General features: G+C 43.1%; 1 protein-coding gene across 2 annotated transcripts in view; it reads left to right on the top strand.

Annotated features, from left to right (window-relative positions):
• The first annotated feature begins 1,294 nt into the window (after positions 1 to 1,294).
• PCM1 (pericentriolar material 1) overlaps positions 1,295 to 10,131 on the top strand; it is a 223,456-nt gene continuing 214,619 nt past the window's right edge. The window contains exon 1 of one of the 2 annotated variants that reach the window (XM_077477374.1): positions 1,295 to 1,455. The gene's annotated coding sequence lies outside the window, so the exon portion shown is untranslated. The remainder of the gene's footprint in view (positions 1,456 to 10,131) is intronic. The other variant, XM_077477375.1, reaches the window with a different exon arrangement.

Below are 10,131 nucleotides of genomic sequence, written 5' to 3'. Positions count from 1 at the left end.
ATGTGAAAGACGATATCACGCTGCGAGAATCGTGATCTATCTTCTAAGCAAAAAAAGCGTGATTTTCATTTTAGCCAGAATCGTGCAGCTCTACTAGAAATAGAACATGTTTTAAATATTTCCGACAGATCCAATTCCTATCGGGAAAATCGCTCGTCTGTATGCTGTTCCGATGGACCAAAAAGACACATGCTCTGAAGCAAGTACGAGACGGCAGCTATTGGCTACTGGCTATTGAACTTCCTTTCTCTAGTCCCGTCGTATATGTTGTATGTCACCGTGTTCTAGACTGCCTGACTTTTGTGTGATCGTGTGTAGGCAAGACAGTTTCAGCGGAACTCCGTTGGAACTCCATCGGAAAAACCTTCGGAGTTTATTCCGACGGGAAAACCGGTTGTGTGTACTCGGCATTAGTGTCCGATTTTTCCACCGCAATATCACAGTCCCGCTATTTGCTGATTGCTGCCATTACTAGTAAAAAAAAAATATGTCCCTGGATTTAATTTTAAAAATCTGGTCACCTTACCATAAGTGCCAGCAATGAGTGACCAAAAGTGCCAGAAATCAGTGACCAGAAATCAGTGGCTATTAGTGATGCCAGTCAGTACTGGCCATCAATGCCACCCATCAGTGCCACCTAACAGTGCTCATCAGTGCCACTTACCAGTGCCCATAGGTGCGGCATATTCGTGCCTCATCAGTGCCACCTAATCAGTGCTTATAAGTGCCGCCTCATCAGCGTCCATCAGTTACGCCTCGTCAGCGCCCATCAGTGAAGGAGAAAAATTATTTATTTATAAAATTTACTGACAAAAACTAAGAAAAACTCAGTTTTTTTTCAACATTTTCGTGTTTTCAGTCTTTTTTTTTGTTGGAAAAAATAAAAAACCCAGAAGTGATTAAATACCACCAAAAGAAAGCTCTATTTGTGTTAAGAAAATGATAAAAATGTCATATGGTTAGTGTAGCATGGCTGCACAATTGTCATTCAAAGTGTGACAGCACTGAAAGCTGAAAAATGGCCTGTGCAGGAAGGGGGTGTAAGTGGCCCCTGTATTGAGGTATTTAATAACCTCACTGAAAGGAAGAAGCCCGCCATAACAGTGTGGCTTTACAGGCTGAATAAAGACAGCCAGATGGCCAGCTTGACCCTTCTCCTCCTATGTTCTATAATATCTATATGGTATACAGCGCACATCACTGACACCAGGTGGCTCTCTCTCCCCGCAGCCATTCTAGGACCATAGGGCAGACCACGTGACGGAGAGACGCTGGTTTCCCGCCCTCTCCGTCTTGTCTGGCGCTTCCCTCGTTGTCAGGGTAACCGGCGTGTTTCCGTAACGCGTCGGGCCTGCGAGTTTAATCCCAATATGGCGGCCTGAGAGCAGAGAGAACGGCCAGCAGACAGCGGAGGAGGCTGCGGGATTTAGAGACTTGTCGGCTACACTATACGGGTGAGCGGAGAGCCTCTGTGTATTGGGCGGTGTGTGTGAGGTGTACGGAGCGGGGGGCTCCTCTGAGGGGACTGGCCGTGTCCGGTCGTGTACACGGACTGGCGTAATACAAATGTGACCTTATTCCGGGTACGACTGCTGGTAGCATCTCAGTACTTATAAAGAGGGGATGATTCGTGTGTGTATGAGAGGAATAGAGAAGGGTTACCCCCGTCATCTGTGTCCCCCTGAGGAGATTTCACCTCACTTCCTGTCCTCTGGACACAAGTCTTTCCAGGATGGGGTCCTAGTTGTCCCTTTATTGAGATGCCTTGTGTTCTTGGCCCCCATGCACACTGGTTTATTGTAAACGCTCTTGATAGGAGAAAATCAGCATTAACCACTCTTTGTCGCCCCATGCAGACACTAAACATGAAGACGCATTAAATATGATGTAGCAGGATATACTGCGGCAGAGCGGGGCACTGTGCGCTCCATCACATATTGTATAGATGATCCAGCACGTAGGAGGTGCGCCTCGTGCTCTCCTGTCTGTGGTTGGTCACAGCACAAGCCGATTATTGACGCAGGTGCCAGCCAATCAATAATCACCGACACCTGCTGATCAGCTCTATCGTTTCGTGGAAGGGAGCTCTGTAATGTAAACAACACAGAGCTCCAAATGCTGACCGGCGATCTTGCTGTTTTTCTTTTTATTCCCTGCGAAGCAGGGGGAAAAAAACAGCGGGTTCGCTTGCTAAAAGCAGCTCTTAACATTACACATAGGCACGTATTTTCCCATTGGTCACCCCTAGATGTTAACCCCTTCCCAGCCAGTGTCATCGCACAGTGAGAGTGTTTAGTATTAGCACTGTATTAGTGTCACTATTGATGTCAGTGAGAGATTGAATCAAAAAGTATACCAAGACTCCATCATAGGATGGTCTGTGGGGGTCCTAAATATAGAGCAGTGCCACGTCCTATAGAACAATTTTAGATCAAAAAGCACGTGAGGAGAAAGAATGGACTTTGTAGGCACCAGTTATAAAAATAACATAATCATTTATTAAATACAAAAGGAAATTTTCATTAAAACATTATTTTGCAAAGTCAATACACGCAAAACTGTGTTGTTGCTTTTACTCTCTAAAACGGCAGAAAAATGATACCAAACATCATATTAGTCCTGCAACAGTGTATGGTATGGTGTATGCGCTGCATGTTTCGCATATGAATGCTTACAGGGCCGGTGCTAGCACTAGACAAACTAGGCAGCCACTTAGGGTGCCTGGCCACTGGTGTTGTTACTCTCTTCAGCAAGCAACTTATGCCGTGTACATGCGGCCGAACTTTGACAGCAAAGGTCCGACTGAACTAATCCTTCAGACAATTCGATCGCGTGTGGGCTTCATCGGACCTTTGCTTTCAAAAAATCAGGCGGACTTTAGATTTAGAACATATTTTAAATCTTTCCGACGGACTCGAGTCTGGTCAAAAAAATCCGTTAGTCTGTATGCTAGTCCAAAGGACGAAAGCCGATGCTAGGGCAGCAACTGGCTATGAACTTCCTTATTCTAGTCCGGTCGTACATCATCACGGTCCAATCCATCTGACTTTGGTGTGATTGTGTGTGGCCAAGTCCGTTTGTTCGGAAAGTCCATCGGAAATCCGCCGAAAGTCCGTTGGGAAGACAGTCGGACCTAGTCTGCCAGAAAGTCCGGTCGTGTGTACGCGTCATAAGTCTCAGCATCAGCAGGCAGCCGCCACCCCGTTCACACGTAGTGTCAGAGGCACATCGGCGGAGGAGGACTGTGCCTGTGTCCTGACTCCTGAATGAATGGAAGCAAGCAAACATTCATTGATGGGCGTGTTAGGCTGCATTTGATGGGTGCGTCATTAAAAAGGTGGGGTATACATGGTTAGGGCAAAAGGGGTGGAGCTGGGGCGGTAACATTAGGTTTCGCCTAAGGTGTCAAAAATCCTTGAACCAGCCCTGAATGCTTCATCGGGAGCTTAGTAGCTGTTCTACAAAAGGGGAGAGACATATAAGCATATACAAATACAAGAAACAATACATGATCTAACAAAGTATATTGGTGGAGTGTTCCACATTTTTTAGCAGCATTCATCCATAAGGTAAAATGCAGCAGATACCCATAAGTGACATGCAACAGGCGATGTGAGGTTGAACGTGGGTGTGTGCTAGTTAGAAAACAAAGAACAACAGGAAAAATAAGAAAAAGTAATAAATATTTGTAGAAAACCGCAAAGGTATATATCGCCATATCAAGGCGTCCATTATTTGAGAGAAGATAAAAATAGTAAAGAAAGCAGATTTGGAGAAAAAAAAAAACGAATTCCTGCATGAAAGCAGATGAGGGAAGATAGCAAGTAGTATTATTAGCCAAAAGCCTAGCTCTGCACATAAACCATACAGGAGCTATCTGATAGGTAGCCAGATAGTATTGATGCAATAGTAACCCAACATAAACAGACCACACAGGGATTAATATATAGTACCTAGTATTCATAATAAAAAGGACATAGAGGTGTTTGACACTTCGCTAATATCACCTGTTAAATAAAATAAGATGAATGAATCAAAGCCATCTGGTATATTAGTTAAAGCAAGGAGACATATGGTGTGTTGGTCTCCTGGTAATTGCCCCTAACACACACACAGTTTTATATTTAAAAGCAATAAGGCTCCATGCACACTGAAGCACAAAAAAGCTTTTTCTGGACGCCAGATTGCTGGCAGAAAACGCTTGTTGAAAAACCTGCTTTTAACAGCGTTTTATACTAGCATTTATGAGCTTTAGCGTTTATGGGCGTTTTTAATAAAAGGACACTCCAAAAATCCCACAGTGCATTCCAAACTCCCACAATGCATTGAAAAAATTGATAAATGGAAAATGAACAAACTCTGGACAGCCGCACTCCGAATCGAATGAAAAGTAAAACGTGCCTTTATTTCTTCAAAATGAAAAACCTCACATCACACGAATCACCACAGCAAAGGGAAAAAATAGAACAAAAATTGCTGACGCGTTTCATGCTAAAACCAGCGCTTACTCATAGCTTAAAAAATAGAACACCGAACACTAATTAACGTGTGTTTATGAGCGTTTATGCGTGTCTGTCGTTTTTTGGTGGTGAAAAACTGCACTTTCATCGCAAATTTCTGGCGTTCAGAAAAAAGCCCATAAACTCCACTGCTCATTAAAGCTAAAAACATCCATGTGTGCATGGACACATAGGCTAACATAGAGTGGAGTTTATGGGCTTTTAAAAAAAACACCCAAACTCCAATAAACTGCAGTTTTTGAGCTCCAGTGTGCATGGAGCCTGAAGTTGAAAGGAAACCTGTATCAAATGACTGGATCTGAAAGGCAAACACACAGATATTGTAGCAATCTAGGAATTGATAAAAACAAGTCCTAGAAGCAACAAAGTAGCTAAGATAGTCCTTATAGTGAGATGGCCCACCCCCACGTTCAACCTCCTTTCGCCTGTTGCCTGTCACTTATGGGTATCTGCTGCACATGACCTTTTGGATGAATTCTGCTGAAAAATGTGGAACACTTTACCAATGTACTTTGTTCGATCATGTATTGTTTCTTGTATTTGTATATACTTGTATGTTTCTCCCCCCCCCCCCCCCCTTTTGTAGAACAGCTACTAAGCTCCAGATGAAGCATTCATATGCGAAACATGTAGAGCAAGTGTGTTACTACATACCACACACTGTTGCAGGACTAATATGATGTTTGGTATCATTTGTCTGCTGTTTTAGAGAGTAAAAGCAACAACACCGTTTTGCATGTATTGACTTTGCAAAATAATGTTTTAATGAAAATGTCCTTTTGTATTTTGTGTTTAAACGATTTATGTTCTTCTTTTTATAGTCAGTGAGAGATTACCTGCCATACTATCACTGATCACCACCATTACTAGTATAAAAAAAATGTAAATAAAAAATCCAGCATCAATACCAGACGCTATAACTTTCACGCAAATATTGTACACTTATTGCATTTAAAAAAAAAAATTGGGCTTGCCCATGGTTGGTGGGGTTCTGGTCTAGGGTTTTTGGCTTACTGCAGACACTCTTTCATCTAACGATCCGAAGGGACGCCAAGCTAGCTCTCCTACATTGCCCGGTTCCTGGCTTGTGTGGCCCTCAACAGAAGCTGGCTACCTATCTATTTATAGCGGCCAAGCGGACCATTGCCCAAGCCTGGAAGTCACAACGGGTAGATTTTCAAGGGGTTAAGACACGCATGACTGCTATGTTACTACAGGAACGTATGTCCAGTATTGTCCATGATTCTCATGCTAAATTTCTAAAAATCTGGGAGCCGTGGATCTCCTATGAGTTCCCCGCGCTCCAAGGGGCATGCCTGGGTTTGGTCTAAATTCCCCTGGCCGAGCGTCCGAGCCCGAGTTTCCCTCCCCCCTCCTTTCCTCCCCCTTTCTTCTCTTTACCCTTCCTTCTTCTGTTCCCTATCTCTCTTCACTCTCCTTAGTAATCTCTCCCATTGCTAATAAAAACTGCTGCCACCCATGGACGGGGGTAGTAGGAAAAGGGCTTACCCTCCGGAAAAAACAAAGGAACGAGTTGTTTGGTACTGAACCAGTCTCGATTTTATCCCTTGCTCATTTCCCTTCCTTATCTCGAGTTTATTAGAAGTATACGGTGATGGTTTGCCCTTTGGGTTTGTATTCATGATTAGTGGCCCCTGTGAGGGCTCACAAGGAGTAGATTGTAATCTCTTGTTTATTACTGTTTATTCAAAAATTCTCAATAAACATATTGAAACAGAAAAAAAAAAATTATCTTTATAACTTTATTGCTCGCCCAAGGGGTTAATGAACCCCCAAGTGATCACATTGAGTAGGTAACAGGTACTCTTTATATAGACATTGGGGGTCTATTAGACCTAAAATGTCTCTCTCGCTTACCCTGCTCTCCAGAACATCTAACCAAGCACAAATTGTGCTTTGATTAGATCTAGTGGTGTACTGAATTTAATATTCTGGTGCCAAAACTGAAACCGAAAATAAATAATGCATTTGGCTGGAAACAGAAACTTACAATTTTGTTTTTTAATGAATGTGGCTGACATTTTTGCATTGAATTCAGAGGGATGCAATTTTTGCATTGAAGTCCGTGGGACACAGAATGCCATTACTGACTTTTTTCCTGTTGACAAAATCCTGATAAATAGGGGGGGAAAACACAGCGCTATATTGGAATAAAGGTGAAAAACACCACGCTATATTAAAGTAAAAGTGGAAAACAGCTGCTAACACTTCAAACAAAGTCCAAAAATATAAACAACAAAATAGTGTAGCGCTAATTTAAATCATGATATCTTCACTACGGAAAATATCCAAATGTGAACAGTCATAAGTGCTAAAAAAACAGGAAATAAAATCCTCTATAATGTGATTAATACACATAAAATGGAGGACACGTGGGGTATCTGAGTGAAAAAGCAGAAAATAAAGTCCTCTATGATGTGACTAATACACGTGAGGTAACATAGGAGACAATCTTCAAATGCAGTAGACATTTCACTGATCAGAATGTAGCAAGGTGTATTGACTTGTCTGAAGTTCTAAAAAGTAGATGGAATACTCACTCTTACCAGATGGGGTGGACTCCCCAGTCTTACGACAGTAGAGTCAGGAACGCTTGGGGTCTGCACATGAGACCAGATGGTAGATAGGAAGTAATCAAACCGGATTGTCAGGAGAATGGTGGAGTAGCCGTAACGGGCGTCTTTCAGGAGGTCCCTCCAGAAGTCCAGATCAGGTGAGGCCCATTCAGATTTTCGAACCCCAAATATAGAGAGGATTTTCACAGGGATGGTGATTGAGGAAAAAAAAGAAATCTCCAAATGGTGCAGGTTTAAAAATTTTTTTCCCATGAGGTATTTATTAAAAAGTCATAAAAAAGGACATAAATTATGACAAGTGATCACAAAAACGAAAGAAGTGGTAAAAGCAATGTGGGGTGCTAAATGCGAGCCCTTTAGCACCCCACATTGCTTTTACCACTTCTTTCGTTTTTGTGATCACTTGTCATAATTTATGTCCTTTTTTATGACTTTTTAATAAATACCTCATGGAAAATTTTTTTTTGACCTGCACCATTTGGAGCTTTCTTTTTTTTTTTTTACTCCATCACCATCCCTGTGAAAATCCTCTCTATATTTGGGGTTAGAAATCTGAATGGGCCTCACCTGATCTGGACTTCTGGAGGGACCTCCTGAAAGACGCCCGTTACGGCTACTCCACCATTCTCCTGACAATCCGGTTTGATTACTTCCTATCTACCATCTGGTCTCATGTGCAGACCCCAAGCGTTCCTGACTCTACTGTCGTAAGACTGGGGAGTCCACCCCATCTGGTAAGAGTGAGTATTCCATCTACTTTTTAGAACTTCAGACAAGTCGATACACCTTGCTACATTCTGATCAGTGAAACGTCTACTGCATTTGAAGATTGTCTCCTATGTTACCTCACGTGTATTAGTCACATCATAGAGGACTTTATTTTCTGCTTTTTCACTCGGATACCCCACGTGTCCTCCATTTTATGTGTATTAATCACATTATAGAGGATTTTATTTCCTGTTTTTTTAGCACTTATGACTGTTCACATTTTGGATATTTTCCGTAGTGAAGATATCATGATTTAAATTAGCGCTACACTATTTTGTTGTTTAAAATCCTGATAACCCTATTTTCGGATGATATACCAGTGCTTCCCTGGCTGATAATGCTACAGAACTGGAAGTGATTAAATCATTGTCACTTCTGTCTTCACTCCCTGCCGAGGAGATCGGGGAATGGGTGTTATTTGATCTTATCCTGCTTAAGTGCCAGTGGATTAGGGTCTGGTAAGAGCGGGAGAGCCTGGTACCTACATGGAAAGGGCATGTGATGCCTTTACTGTAAAATTGGTGGCTCTATAGCTGCTTGATCACAGATCACTTCTACCTTACAGCCGGAAGTGAGCTAAGGAAAAAAGGCCCCATCTGATGGTTGCTACTGCAGCCTTAAGTTTGTGCCTTACGCTATGCTACTCATGAGGCCAATTGAGGTAGAAGTCCATGCCAGCTGCACCGTTCTCAGTGTGCAGCCTGTGGCTGGGCATCTGCAGTGACACAGAGCCTGTTATATGTGCAGATTCTGCGTCGTTGAGTACAGCACTGCTGACCAATGCACCACAGAACTTACTGCCTGTGTGTGGATACACACACAGCACTACTCCCAGAGGTAGCCATCTTTACCCTATGGAGGGGGATTGAGGTGCAGGGGTGGTAAAAAAAATGGCCACCTTCACTGCTGCACAACAAGAACGGATGATTAGTAGGCATTTATTGAGCATCAGAGCTTGCTGAGGGTGGCCAACCACCCTTTTGATGTCTGTATTGCTAGGCTTAGCCTACTGTTTGTACCTGTAGTACCTTACTACAGTGGTCATCAACCCTGTCCTCAGGGCCCACCAACAGGCCAGGTTTACAAGATAACTGAATTACATCACAGGTAATATCATTTTCTGCTCTGTGATTGCAGTATTTTAGTCTTCATCTCCCCAAGGTAATACATAAAACTTGCCCTGTTACTGGGCCCTGAGGACAGGGTTGATGACCACTGCCTTACTGCTACTTCCAGCCAGTGACTCTGGGAGACAATGACGTAGCTTTTTGCAGCACAATGTGGTTTTAGCTACTGGATGCTACTATGTGTATCCAAATAATAATTATAATAATAATAATAAAAAAAGTTTTGTCTGGAGTTTGACTTTAACCTTTTGAGGTCCGCGCTATAGCCCAATGACGGCTACAGCGCGGACCTGCTTTGTCGGGACCACATCTATTGACGTCGTCCCGTGTACGAGCGGCCTGCGCGCCCCCTGAGGGGCGCGCTCTGTGATCGGCGAGTCTATGAGACTCGCCTGATCACGGATCCGAGCAAGGGGTCAATCCCGACCCCTTACCACGTGATCAGCTGCCAATTACAGCTGATCATGTGACAAAACAAAGCCGGTAATCGGCTATTTATTTATTTTTATTTTTTTTTAGGAAAAAGGATCACCGGCGGCCGTGATCGGGACATTAGTCCCGATCACGGCCACCGTATCAGTGCCCACCTGTCCCCCTGCCAGTAACCCCCAGATAATTAAAAAAGTGCCATACATCAGTGCCATCTATCAGTGCCCACAATCTGCCTTAACAACATTGCTGCCCATCAGTGCCACCTATCAGTGCCCATCAGTCCCATCTACAGTGCCTTGCGAAAGTATTCGGCCCCCTTGAACTTTTCAGGCTTCAAACGTAAAGATATAAAATTTTTATTTTTTGTGAAGAATCGCCAACAAGTGGGACACAATTGTGAAGTGGAACGAAATCTATTGGATTTTTGAAACTTTTTTTAACTAATAAAAAAATGAAAAGTGGGGCGTGCAAAATTATTCGGCCCCCTTGCGTTAATACATTGTAGAGCCACCTTTTTGCTGCGATTACAGCTGCAAGTAGCTTGGGGTATGTCTCGATCAGTTTTGCACATCGAGAGACTGAAATTCTTGCCTATTCTTCCTTGCAAAACCGCTCGAGCTCAGTGAGGTTGGATGGAGAGCGTTTGTAAACAGCAGTTTTCAGCTCTTTCCACAGATTCTCGATTGG

The sequence above is a fragment of the Lithobates pipiens genome, unplaced genomic scaffold (genome assembly GCF_037356315.1).
Source record: "Lithobates pipiens isolate NorthernLeopardFrog02 unplaced genomic scaffold, aLitPip1_a1.2 Scaffold_13, whole genome shotgun sequence".
Taxonomy (NCBI): Eukaryota; Metazoa; Chordata; class Amphibia; order Anura; family Ranidae; genus Lithobates; species Lithobates pipiens.
Note: the sequence above shows the minus strand (reverse complement) of the source record. Positions and strands in the feature narration are given on the sequence as shown.